This window comes from Amblyomma americanum, chromosome 3 (assembly GCF_052857255.1).
Source record: "Amblyomma americanum isolate KBUSLIRL-KWMA chromosome 3, ASM5285725v1, whole genome shotgun sequence".
Classification (NCBI taxonomy): domain Eukaryota; kingdom Metazoa; phylum Arthropoda; class Arachnida; order Ixodida; family Ixodidae; genus Amblyomma; species Amblyomma americanum.
In genome coordinates this window covers 80,660,417-80,673,530 of record NC_135499.1, presented here as the reverse complement: position 1 = coordinate 80,673,530, position 13,114 = coordinate 80,660,417, and positions in this window count along the sequence as shown.

Genomic DNA, 13,114 nt, shown 5'->3' with positions numbered 1-13,114 from the left:
TCACAAATTGTCGGTAATATGCGCATAGTCCGAGAAATCTGCGCACTGCTTTCTTATCGGCCGGCGGTCGAAACTGTTCAATAGCAGCTGTTTTCTGCGGGTCTGGGCGTACTCCTTCCTTGCTAACGATGTGGCCTAGAAACAGCAGCTCTTCGTAGGCAAAGTGGCATTTCTCTGCTTTCAAGGTTAGGCCAGACGACTTGATTGCGCCTAGTACTGTTCGAAGTCTTTTGAGGTGCTCTTCAAAGTTCGAGGCGAAGACAACGACGTCATCTAAATATACCAGACAAATCTGCCACTTCAGGCCTGCCAGCACTGTATCCATTACTCGCTGAAACGTCGCTGGTGCGGAACAGAGACCAAATGGCATCACCTTGAACTCAAACAGCCCATCCGGAGTTATGAATGTTGTCTTCTCGCGATCTCTTTCGTCGACCTCAATTTGCCAGTAGCCGCTCTTGAGGTCCATCGATGAGAAATATTTGGCGTTGCAGAGGCGGTCCAGTGTGTCGTCGATGCGGGGGAGGGGGCAGACGTCCTTCTTTGTTATGTTGTTCAAGCGGCGGTAATCCACGCAGAATCGAAGTGCGGCGTCTTTCTTTCTCACTAGAACAACCGGTGCCGCCCATGGGCTGTTTGAAGGCTGGATGACGTCGTCGCGAAGCATTTCTTCGACTTGGTCCCGGATGGCTTGTCGTTCTCGCGGAGACACACGGTAGGGGCTTTCACGGAGAGGTCGGACGTGTTGATCCGTTACAATGCGATGCTTGGCAATTGGCGTCTGTCGCACCTTCGGCGATGTCGAAAAGCACTCACTGTAGTTTTGAAGCAGATTGCGGATCTGGTCTTGTCTGTTCCGGTGCAGGGCTGGGTTGATGTCGAAAGTGGGCGAGTTCTCTTGGTCAGGCGGATCTTCTGCGGAGGGGTCGGAGAGGGCGAAGGAATTTCGTACGTCAGATATTTCGTCGTAGAAAGCAATCGTCGTTCCTCTGTTAATATGCCGGTATTCATCGCTGAAGTTAGTCAGCAGTACTTCGGCCCGGCCATTGCGGAAATGTGCGATGCCTCTTGCGATGCTGATTCCTCGGTCTAGTAGCAACTGCATGTTCCCCTCGATGATGGCTTCAGTGTTTATGGCTTTCGTGGCGCCTACGGTCACGATAACGCTTGAACGGGGTGGGACGCTCACTTCTTCCTCCAGGACACTTCGGGCAACGTGATTTTCCCGAGTTTTCATCGAAGCGATGGCTTCGTCCGTCGAAAGCGTGATCAGCTTGGATCGCAGGTCGATGATCGCCTGATGTTCATTAAGGAAATCCATACCCAAGATCACTTCGCGGGAGCATTGCGGTAGCACAACAAAGGTCGCAGGATAGGTATGTCCTTGGACAGTCACTCGCGCTGTGCATCGTCCTGATGGCGTAATGAGGTGGCCCCCAGCGGTGCGAATTTGTGGGCCGTCCCAAGCCGTTGTGACTTTTCTGAGCTGCGCAGCGAATGTTCCATTCATCACCGAGTAATCGGCTCCTGTGTCGACTAGAGCGGTAACTTTCCGGCCGTCGATAGTCACTTCTAGGTCGGCGGTCCTGGCTCTTGCATTGCATGTCGCTCTCGGCGTCGGGTCACGGCTTCGTCGCGTATGCGAGTCACGGGTTGGGCGTGTGGTCGAAGCTCCTCTGGGTGGCGGCGTCGATTTCAAGGTAGCTTGCGTCGTGGTCGAGGTTCTCATTGTGTGCGGCGTCGGTGCAGCGAGTGTCGGTTCTTCATGCGGCGTCGAGGGTGCAGCGTCTTCATGGGGCGTGGTCGGTGGAGGATCTTCGGCGTTTAGCTCGTGAGCAACCTCACCTCCCGAGGTTGCTGCCTTTAGTTTCCCCTACGGGGGCTGGGCGACCTTCCTCGTACCGCGGCTGCGTAGCTGCGGCGTGGCGACGCAAAGCGCGAGGTTGACGGCGATAGTGAGCGCGAAAAGCGGTTCGGCGTGTACTCTTCTCGACGCAGGTACTCGTCGATTTCGTGTAGACGTTGTCCGAAGCGTGGTCGTGGGGCGTTAACGGCAAATCCTCGAAGACCGATACGTCGGTACGGGCAGTGACGAAGAATATGGCCGGCCTCACCGCAATGGAAGCACAACGGCCGGTTGTCGGAAGTCCTCCAGGCGTCGCATTTCCTGGGGCTTGAGCGTCGGTCATAGGCTGGGCGGGTGGGGGCTGGGAGGCGGCGTTGTGGAACGATTGGCTCATCTCGGGGAGGACGTGGGGGTTGTCGCTGGGGCTGAGCAGTACTTACTGCAGCGGCGTAGGTCATGGCCTGGGGTTCTGTGGCCGTCGGGGTGCCAAGTGCCTGTTGCACTTCTTCCAGTACCACGTCCATCAGAGTCGCTGCTTGTGGCTGTGGGGAGGATGGCAGTAAGCGGCGTAGCTCCTCTCGGACGATTTCACGGATAACTTCCCGCAAGCTGTCGCTGGTGGTGGCCGGCGTGTCCGAACGGATTTCACAGGCAGAGGAAGGGCGACTGTACTGCCGAGCTCGGACGTCGAGGGTCTTCTCAATCGTGCAAGCTTCTTGCAAGAATTCCTCTACTGTTTTTGGCGGCTGGCGGACGAGGCTGCCAAAGAGTTGTTCTTTTACGCTCCGCATTAAAAACTGAACTTTCTTTTCCTCGGTCATCCCGGGATCGGCGCGGCGAAATAGGCGCTTCATCTCCTCGACGTAATTGCGGACGGGCTCATTCGGAAGCTGGATCCTGGACTCGAGGAGTCGTTCGGCTCTTTCTTTCCTCACGACACTGGTGAATACCTTCAATAGTTCTCTCTTGAATAGCTCCCATGTCGTAAGGGACGACTTGTAGTTTTCGTACCACGTGCGTGCGGAGCCATCCAATGAGAAAAAAACGTGTCCAATCTTTGCCGCATCTTCCCACTTGTTGAATGACGCCACGCGCTCAAATTGGTCCAACCATTCTTCAGGGTCTTCGCCTAGGGATCCATTGAAAGTTGGCGGCACCCGCGGCTGCTGCAGTATGATCGGTGTCGACATCTTTGGCGAGGTTGCAGTGCTGGTAGCAGCGTCTTTTCGCTGTCTGGTGTGGTCCGGCAGTTTCCCGAACTCAGGTTCCTCTCCCTGGAGACGTCGGCTGGCTCGCTGAGCTGCTTGTTCGTCCTCGGGTGTGAAGCGCTTAGGGCTGGGTTCACGACTTGAAGGGGGCGTCCGGAACATGGAAGTTACCCAGCACCTCCACCAGATGTCACGTAGTGGTGACGGCAGTCGAAGCAGCGATGAAGACGGACGAAAGGGTCTTCTAAAAGAACTGTTTATTGGGCTGACTTGCACCCAAAATGGACTGAATCACTCGTCGGCGGCGAAGCGACAAGCGTGCTCGGCGGTCGTCGAACAGAATGCCCGCCGCTGTCGGCCGTGCTCAATTTAAAGCTGATAGCGAACATTCGAGATAAAGGGCGCAAAGCTACTAGAACTTTCCGGAAAGACGTAGAATCAGCTTTGCCTGGCTGCGATCAATCGAGATAAATCTAGTCGCGTCTTGCGTCGCAAACAAAGCGATAAGGTGGTGTCGCGGCAGATTTGAAAAACGAACAAACACTGCAAATATTGGCGGCAATATACAAATGGCCTGCGATACCGTTTTGGACAAATGTACAGTCCGCATTGTGACAACTGTGCTTCGATAGAAACTGTGGAACATATCCTGCTTGAGAGCCCTGCGTATGCTAACGAGCGTGCGTACTATGAGCATTGCATGCAGAAGCTCTGCCCAGTGCCCCTAACAATGGACAAAGTTTTAGGCCCCTTAGCCTGCTTCAGGCAACGGAGACTTGCAATGAACTTTCTTTTTACATATTTAAAAGACATTGGACATCTCGATAAGCTCTAAATTAACTTGCAGGTTACCTTCATGCATTCTTCTTGCAGTGAACTTCGTCAGCCCATTCGTCGGACTATGCACTCCATCATTCCATAGGTTACATCAATACTCGCCACTGCATCCTTAGTACCCATTTCATGGCTGCATTTTATCTTCGTTTTTTTCCACCCCTTCCACGCTGCTCTCCTTCAGTCTTTATCTCCCAAATTCCCCTCCCTACGCAGAGTAGCATGCCAGCGATATTGAAACGCCGGCTAAATTCTCTGTTTCTACATTAAAGAGTCTCTCTCTCTCTCTCCACGTTGTGAAACACGGAACTGAAACCACGCATTGAAATATGCGGCAGCAACGTTAGTTCTCATGCTCGCGCGTTATAGTCTTAAGGTTACTTAAGCAACCCTATTTTTGTTTGTCCGCATCCATCAAAACAGTTCAAGCAGATCGCTTAGCTGCTGCACCACTACGCCCGGAGTAATATGAGGACTTAAAGGAATCTATGAATGTAGGAAACGACCAATTTGACTGAAGCACTTCTAAAACAAGCAATATCACGCTGACTTACATCAGCGATATACAAATCAAGGTAACTCCGCACAAATTAAGAAAAACCATGGAAAGTCAACATAAACCATGCAAAATCAGGGTTAATCGTGTAAACGCCCGTTAATTCTTGATTAGCCCCAAGCTAAACAGCCGGTAATTTTTTTTCACAGATCTTAAAATTCCACTGTAACAATGAATACATCCGCAGATCTCCGCTCGGGAGGCTTGTTTTTTTTTTCTGTTAACACATAGGTAGCGAGCGAGGCAAAATCGGCACATTTTTTCTTCCATTCTTTCTTCCCCTTCCGCCATTGGTAGTTGCGACATGTGGGGCCATCGTTTTCAGCAAAACTCACGGTGTCCTTCCCCGGCTCCTGTATCAAATGCGTAAAATAGGAACAAAGCATGAATCGCAAAAATATTCGATACGATATACGATTACAGATGCATTTTTCCCTTTGAACTAAATATGAGTAGACACCAGTTAATTAGGCTGCTCCTGCTTAAACATAATGGTGATGCTAATAAATAAAAACTTCATCTGACAACAGCTTCACGGCTTGCATTGCATGTAGGAAACGCTGTATTGAACCTTATGAGTGCGCCTGTAGAAATAAAAATGAACCGCAGGCTGATAGCTGTTTACGCCGAAGACTATATTGTAAAAAATAAAGTATAAGAAAATTTTCACGTGGTTAGCGTTTATTTCTTTGATTACTTTCTTGCTGCGTATTGCTCAAGGCGCTTCTACGCTCATTTTTTCGCACTCGCAGAAGAAAACAGAATAAAAGGCCTTTTTAAACTAGATTCCGCAGTAGACCCCTCGGTCGCCTGTGTCCAGCAAAGCCATCTCAGCAACCGCATTCGAACCGGAGGCTATAATACAGGCCTTGATGCAGAGTACACTTTCTCAATTCATGAATGTGCCGAAGTCTTTATAAGCTAGAGATACTGTTTGTATTGAATGAACGCGTTCACAGGCACTCATTTTAGCCCTCCCATTACATTGATGATGATGACGACAAATTTGTATGGTGCAAGGGCAATTTTGGCCAAAGCGCCCCATTGCACAAGGTGGTTTCCATCACACAAAGTGGGATCCAAGACCAATTTCCCACGCATTTCACTCCAGATAAGCCGAGCACCAGGCCAGGGGAGAGCCTGTACCCATTCTATCACCGGTAGGTACCCGGTGGTACTGTTGTATCGAACCTCTCACCTCCCGCATGTGAGGCTCGTGTTAAAACCACACGACCATCGCTGTGGTCCCGTACCAAAAACTCAATCGCCGTAGCTTTATTCCTGAGCCACCATAGCGCAAACTCTTCCTCAAAAGATCTAGCGCTGATCGCTTGTGCCCTCAGGGCAAGCAGCTTTATACTTTTATTTAGTAACCGCAAAAGGTTCTAGTGAACATATCTGACTTCAGACGAACTGCGTTTACAAGAAGCGTAAAATGAAGTTTCGTGTCCATCGCTGACGCCGTTCTTACTGCGAAAGCATTACATCACGATGTCAAGCCGGCTTACCAGTCTGTGTGAAGGCTAAATAAATAAGTATTGCCACAGCTGAGATTCGAACGCGTATGGGAGTGAACGGATCAGCTTCGCTGGCCACTGCACGAAAGCACTAGGCATTCGCCGCTGCCGATCACACACTGTTGTTGTTCCCCTCACAAAATGGCACATACCCACAAGGGGGAAGGGCCATAACCAGGCGGGGGGCTATTTAAATTGCAGATTGCGGATGGCAAACGTGGAATGACCTAACAAAAATTGTGTAACTCTGTTTCCGTAGCAGAGGAGGTTCCAGGAAGTTAGGGCGGCCTAACAAACTGAAAATTAGGTAAGGGAATCCGTTAAAAAAAGAGATTGAGAGAGAAAGAGTAGGAATTGCAAAAAGTAGTTACCCAAATATTAAAGCTTATGATGGTATGGGCAGTACGAAAGCTTATGAAGGTAGAAGTTTTGATTCTGGGAGATAATTTTGAACAGCAGAGCAAACATTCCCATTGCTATGGCCAAGCATAGAAGCGCCAAGGGACAGAACAACCGCTGAAGACAGACGCAAATTGAGAAAGGTGACACTGGAGAATACGCCGCCGGTGAACGTGGCGTAAATTTGCATTGACGATGAAAAAGTTGAAGGTGCGCAAAACTGGTTCCCTGGGTCAGCGGGCGCCTCAACGGTGCTTTCAGGTATGTGGCGATGGTACCCACCTGCAAAAAACTGCTCTCGCACAATATTTCTTGCTTAGGCATGCTAAACCAAAGGCACTTTTCAAAGAAGAATTAAACTACAGCACTCAGAGACTTACCATAGATATGACGCAGCACTGGATTTGTTTGGGCGAAAACTTTAGGGGCAGAAAGTTTTCACTTCTCACCAATCTTCGAAACACGGAGCCTGTCGCCCTACAGATTGAATCCATCCGAAGCCAAGGTGCTCAGCCTAGGTTTGAATTTCAACCAAGGGAAGGCACCGGACCCACAAAAAGGTTGCATGTGCCGTAGAAGGGGCAGTACGACTTCTGGAACGAGACGTTCAGGACGAAGTTCGAACGAAGGCGATAGGTGTGTTGTCACGCATGGAGAAGACGTCATCAAACCGCGCTCTTGGTCAAGATGAACGCTCAGCAATCCGAAGCCTCCAGGCTAACAAGGATATAGCCGTCCTACCGCCAGATAAAGAGAATGTCATTGTTATCCTTGACCGGTGTTCTTACAAGGAAAATATGGAGGCCATGCTTAAGGACGAGACCATTTACTTTCGGATCCCGAAAGACGCTACTCCCAAAGTGCAGACGTCTCTTCAAAAAATGCCAGCAGAAATCTTCAAGAGCATCCCTCGTCTATGAAACGGCTTTATTATCAGTTGCTATATACAAACGGCTCAGCGCCCGCCATATACGGACTACCAAAGGTGCATAAACCAGGGATTCCCCTGCGCCCAATAGTGGATTTTAGAAAGTCTCCTTTATACTCGTTGTCACAGTGCCTTCATGGCGTTCTCTCTCCGCTGGTGGGCAAGACAGGCACAGACATCAAGAATTCATTCGACTTCATCAACAAGGTCAAAGAGGTCGCCCTAGAAGACACAGATGAGATCGTTTCTTTCGACGTCTGCTCGCTTTTTACAAGCGTGCCTGTTGATCTCGCAGTTGAGACATGTAAGCAACGTCTCGAGAATGACACCTCGTGGCAGGATCTGACACCGTTCGAAGCAGCGGAACTTTGCCAACTTTTGCAGTTCTGTCTCGCCAACACATATTTTACGTACAGCGGCAATTTCTACCAACAGACCTTGTGGGGATACACGCGAATCCCCTGCCCCATGGTAACGGCCGCGCGTAATTATCACGCGATGTTATGCGCGCGCTGTTCGGGAGATTTGCGAGGGAGGGCACTCACGCCACCCCCGCTTCCTTTCGCGCCCTCGCAGCGACGCCGCCGCGGAGACTTTCCCTCTTTCCCCTCTCTCACGGAGAGGCCTCCTCTCCACATCCCTGGATAAGGCGCGGTCGCGCGGTTCTCCTGGGGCCCGGGGGTCTTCTGGCGGGAGCCGCGCACACGCGCGGACGCAGATCTGCCACGGAGACCGCTGCCATTATCGCCCGGCCACCGTGTGTGAACTGACCGCCGCGGGCCGTGAGCGAGGAGCCACGAGGTGAGCGGAACCTTCCTCCCCCACCATTTTGTGTGCGTTCCACCCTTTTTGTGCCTTTCACCCCCGTACGCGAGCGGAACACTCCCTCGTTGCGGCGGTTGTTTTGTTGCTTGCTGCTTATCGCTCGGGAGCAATAAACGCTCATCCGAGTAGCATACTCGTGTTTGTCCCCTCAGGCCCGAACCCGCCGTGGTTGCGACTTACCTCACCGCGAGTTGGGGGTCACAGCTCTGACTGCTAGGGCTGGCACGCTGGTGCTAGAGAGCGACTACTGCATCTAGCCCTTTGAGCGTTATTACAAGAATAACCCCCATAACCTTTGGCACAGCAATGGGGGCAGCCATCTCGGTCACAGCAGCTAACATCGCTATGGAAGCCATCGAAAGCAAAGCTTTGGCCACCTTCCAGCCGCGACCAAAAGTATTTCTGAGGTATGTGGACTACTGCTCCTGCGTCATAGGCCGGAAGCACACCCACACTTTTCTCGATCACCTTTATGCCATTGAGCCCTAAATCAACTTTACTGTTGAAGAAGAGACTGACGGCTGCCTTCCGTTCCTCGACACCGTGGTAACCCGTACACCGACAGGTCTTAGTTTTCGCGTCTACCGGAAACCGACGCATTCCGAAAGGTACCCAAATTTCAATTCAGCACACCCTGTCAGTCATAAGCGGTCAGTGGTTCTATCTCTAATCAACCGTGCGAGGGAAGTATGCAGTGAATACGCCGCCCTAAACCACGAAATGAAGACCGTGGAAAAAGATTTGAAAAGAAGCGGCTACCAACTTTCCTTCGTTCGGAGCACGCAAAGAGTGGCTCTATCGAGTAAGCCTACTGCCCGGGAAGACGAAAGTGCTAACGCACCGAAACCGAAACGAGCCGCTATCCCGTATGTATCAGGGATCAGCGAGGCGCTGGCGCGGATGTTCCGCAAGCACGGCGTCCATGTTGCACATGTCCCAACAAGCAAGATAAGAAAGGAGCTTGTAAACGTGAAAGACCAGCTCCTTCGTGCCAATTTTCCCGGCGTGGTTTACAAGATTCTCTGCGCCGACTATTCATCAGTTTACATAGGCGAAACGAAAAATTTCAAGAGACGCCTGAAAGAACATCAGTACGATGTACGAAAAGGAAAAGTGACAACGAACGCAATCGCGGAGCATGCGCAAGAGACTGGTCATGAAATTAACTGGGATGAAGCAGATATAGCTACAACGGAAAAGAATGTATCAGCCCGTCGAAATCTCGAGTCATTAATCATCCAGACTACGCCCAACGCAATAAATAAGAATGACGGCACATTGAACCCTATCTACGCGAAATGCCTCAGAACGATAGTAACCGGTACAAAAAGCCCGGGACGTCCAGCTGGCTGCTCATTGTGAACAAGGGAGCCGTAGCGCTCCTGAAACGTCATTATTTTGTTGACCTTGGTCAGTGACCAGTGAACCTCATCAAGCCATGATACCTGACCAGACGATATGCCGTCGAACCCTCGACTACATCTCATAATGGAAGTTTCTATTTTCTTTACGAAGACTGGCCACATGTGGTACGTGTTGGCAGCTGCCATACTATCCACACTGAATGTGATTAACAATATGCTCAGCAGCATGCTCAGGCTACCTCTCATGCATGCGGCCTAACGTTTTCATATATTGTCCAGAGCACTTTTCTGTTTGCAGCAAGGCACAAACGGATGAAACAAATTTCTGCGTAGCAGTGCAAAGATACAATTCTCGTCTCGGTGAGCAGCTCGCTAGCCAGATAATACAAAGAATGATATTGTCACAAAGTGGTGACTGCATTCCGGAGAGCAGAAAGGCTGCGAAAATGGTGTATAAACAAAACTCTTAATTTGGGCGGACTTGCGCCCACAGTGGACTGAATCACTCGCCGGCGGCGTAGCAACAAGCGTGCTCGGCGGTGGTCGAACAGCATGCCCGCCGCTGTCGGCCGTGCTCAATTTAAAGCTGAGAGCGAACTTTCGAGATAAAGTGTGCAAAGTTACTAGAACATTCCGGAACAACTTAGAATCAGCTCTGCCTGGCTGCGATCAATCGAGGTAAACCTAGTAGTCGCGTCTTGCTTCGCAAACAAAGCGATAAATTGGCGTGGCGGCAGATTTGAAGACGGAACGAACACTGCAAGGATTCGGGGCATTACTACCCTCTCAAAGAAGCATCGACCCGATGCAATAAAACAAATAATGCGACTAGCAACAAATAAAACGGGTCGTGCGAAGATAAAAACAGTGTGGAAATGCAGCGTCCTTTAGCGCGCATAATAGTGCTTCAAACGGACGACATGCACAAATTCTGGTGGAACGCGGCGTTGCTGGGATACAGTCATTGCGTCAGGCATGGCTTCATAATCCATTTCACCTAGCCGACGAAGAACCTTGTAATGGCCGAAATAGTGCCGAAAAAGCTTTTCACTCAATTCACGGCGGCGAATGGGCGTCCAAACCCCGACTTGATCTCCTGGCTTGTATTCCGCGTTGCGTCTTCGTAGGTTGTAGTGTCTGGCGTCGGTCCGCTGCTGTTCTTTGATCCGTATTCGAGCAAGCCTTCGAGCTTCTTCTGCGCGTTGATGGTAGGCGGCAACGCCGACGTTCTCTTCTTCTGTAACGTTGGGCAGCGTGGCGTCTAGCGTGGTCGTGGCCTCCCTGCCATGGACGAGCCTAAAAGGCGTCTTCTGGGTGGTCTCCTTCACTGCAGTGTTGTAGGCGAAGACGACGTACGGCAGGATGGCGTCCCAAGTACTGTTTTCGGCATCGACATTCATGGCGAGCATATCGGTGATGGTTTTGTTCAGGCGCTCGGTCAGCCCGTTAGTCTAAGGGCCGTATGCAGTTGTCCTCCGGCGGATGGTTTGGCTGTAACGCAGGATGGCTTGCGGTATTCCGCCTTGAATGCTGTTGCTCTGCCCGTGATGAGCACATCGGGGGCGCCGTGCCGAAGAATGCACTCCACGAAAAATTTGGCGACTTCTGCTGCTGTTCCGTTCGGTAGGGCTTTCGCCTCGGCGTAGGGGGTAAGGTAAGTCGGTCGCTATGATGATCCACTTATTTCCAGACGTTGACTTTCGGGAAGCACGACGCAAGTCTATGCCAATCAGATGAAAGGGCCTTGAGAATGGTTCAATGGGGTTCAGAAATCCTGCTGGTCGGGTGGGAGGGGTCTTTCGTCGCTGACAATCTCGGCACGTTTTCACAATGTGCGACATGGGCAGACAGTCGGGGCCAGCAATACTTGTCTTGAATGCGGCGGAGGGTGCGAGTAAACCCGAGATGTCCAGCTGTCGGCTGGTCGTGTGAAGTCTGTAGAACTTCTTCGCGAAGACAAGCAGGTACAACAAGGAGGTAGGCTGTTGTGTTCGCTGCGAAGTTCTTCTTCATGAGGACATCTTGCTGTGCACCAAAGGAAGAAAGTCCTCGCTTGAATGAGGCGGGGGGGTCAAGAAACATTGCCTTCCAAGTACCCGATGAGGCGTTTTAGGTCGGGGTCCGAGCGTTGCTGCTGGTCAAAAGAGGTGGAGCTGATGGGTCCAAGGAAGGCGTCCTGATCGTCGTCCGGCGGCGAAGCATCTACAGGGGCTCGTGAGAGGCAATCGGCGTCAGAGTGTTTGCGTCCGGACTTGTAAACGACGGTGACCTCAAACTCCTGGAGGCGCAGACTCCATTGAACGAGGCGGCCAGAGGTCCAATTTGGCCAGCCAACACAGCGCGTGTTGATCGCTGACTGCCTTGAACGGTCGTCCGCACAGGGAGGGGCGGAATTTCGACATAGCCCAGGTGATGGCAAGGCACGCCTTCACAGTCGTCGGATAGTTAGCATCGACCTTGTAAAGGGAACGGCTAGCGTATGCGATGACTTTCTCGAGCCGTCGCTTTTTTGAACGAGGACGGCACCTAGGCCCGCGCTGCTTGCGTCGGTATGAACTTCAGTATCGGCGGTTTCATCAAAATGCGCGAGGATCGGTGGGGACTGTAAACGACGCTGAAGTTATTTGAAGTCTTCTGCTTGCGGGGCTTCGCATTTAAATGGCACGTCGGACTTCGTCAGTTTTGTCAGTGGCTCGGCAATGCGCGAAAAGTTATTCACCAATCGTCGGTAATATGCGCACAGTCCGAGGAATCTGCACACTGCTTTGTTATCGGCCTGCGGTGGAAGCTGTTCAATAGCAGTTGTTTTCTGCTGGTCTGGGCGTACTCCCTTCTTGCAAACGATATAGCCTAAAAGCAGGAGCTCTTTATATGCAAAGTGGTACATCTCTGTTTTCGAGGTTAGGCCGGAGGACTCGATTGCCTCGAGGACTATTCGCTGCCTTTCTAGATGGTCTTCAAAATTCCAGGCGAAGACAACGACGTCTTCTAAATATACCAGACAAATTTGCCACTTATGGCCTGCCAGCACCCTATCCATTACTCGCTGAAACGTCGCTGGTGTAGAACTGAGACCAAATGGCATCACCTTGAACGCGAAGAGCCCATCCGGAGTGATGAATACCGTCTTCGCGCGATCTCTTTACATGGCAAAGACTAGGTGTTGCAGAGCCGGTCCACGGTGTCGTCGATGCGGGGGAGGGGGTAGAAGTCCTTCTTTGTTATGTTGTTCAGGTGACGGTAATCAACGCTGAATCGAAGTGCGCTGTCTTTCTTTCTCAATAGAAGAACCGGTGCCACCCATGGGCTGTTTGAAGGCTGGATGACGTCGTCGCGAAGCATTTTTCCACTTGATCTCGGATGACTTGTCGTTCTCGCGGCGACACACGGTAGGGGCTTTGTCGGAGAGGTCGGGCGTGCTGGTGGGTTATAATGCTATGCTTAGCAATCGGCGTTTGTCGGACCTTCGGCGATGACCAAAAACACTCGCTGTAGCTTCGAAGCAGATTGCGGATCTGGTCTTGTATGTTCCGGGGCAGGGTTGGGTTGATGTCGAAACTGGACGAGTTCTCTTGGTCAGGCGAATCTTCTGCGGAGGGGTCGGAGAGGGCGAAGGAGTCTCGTACGTCAGATATTT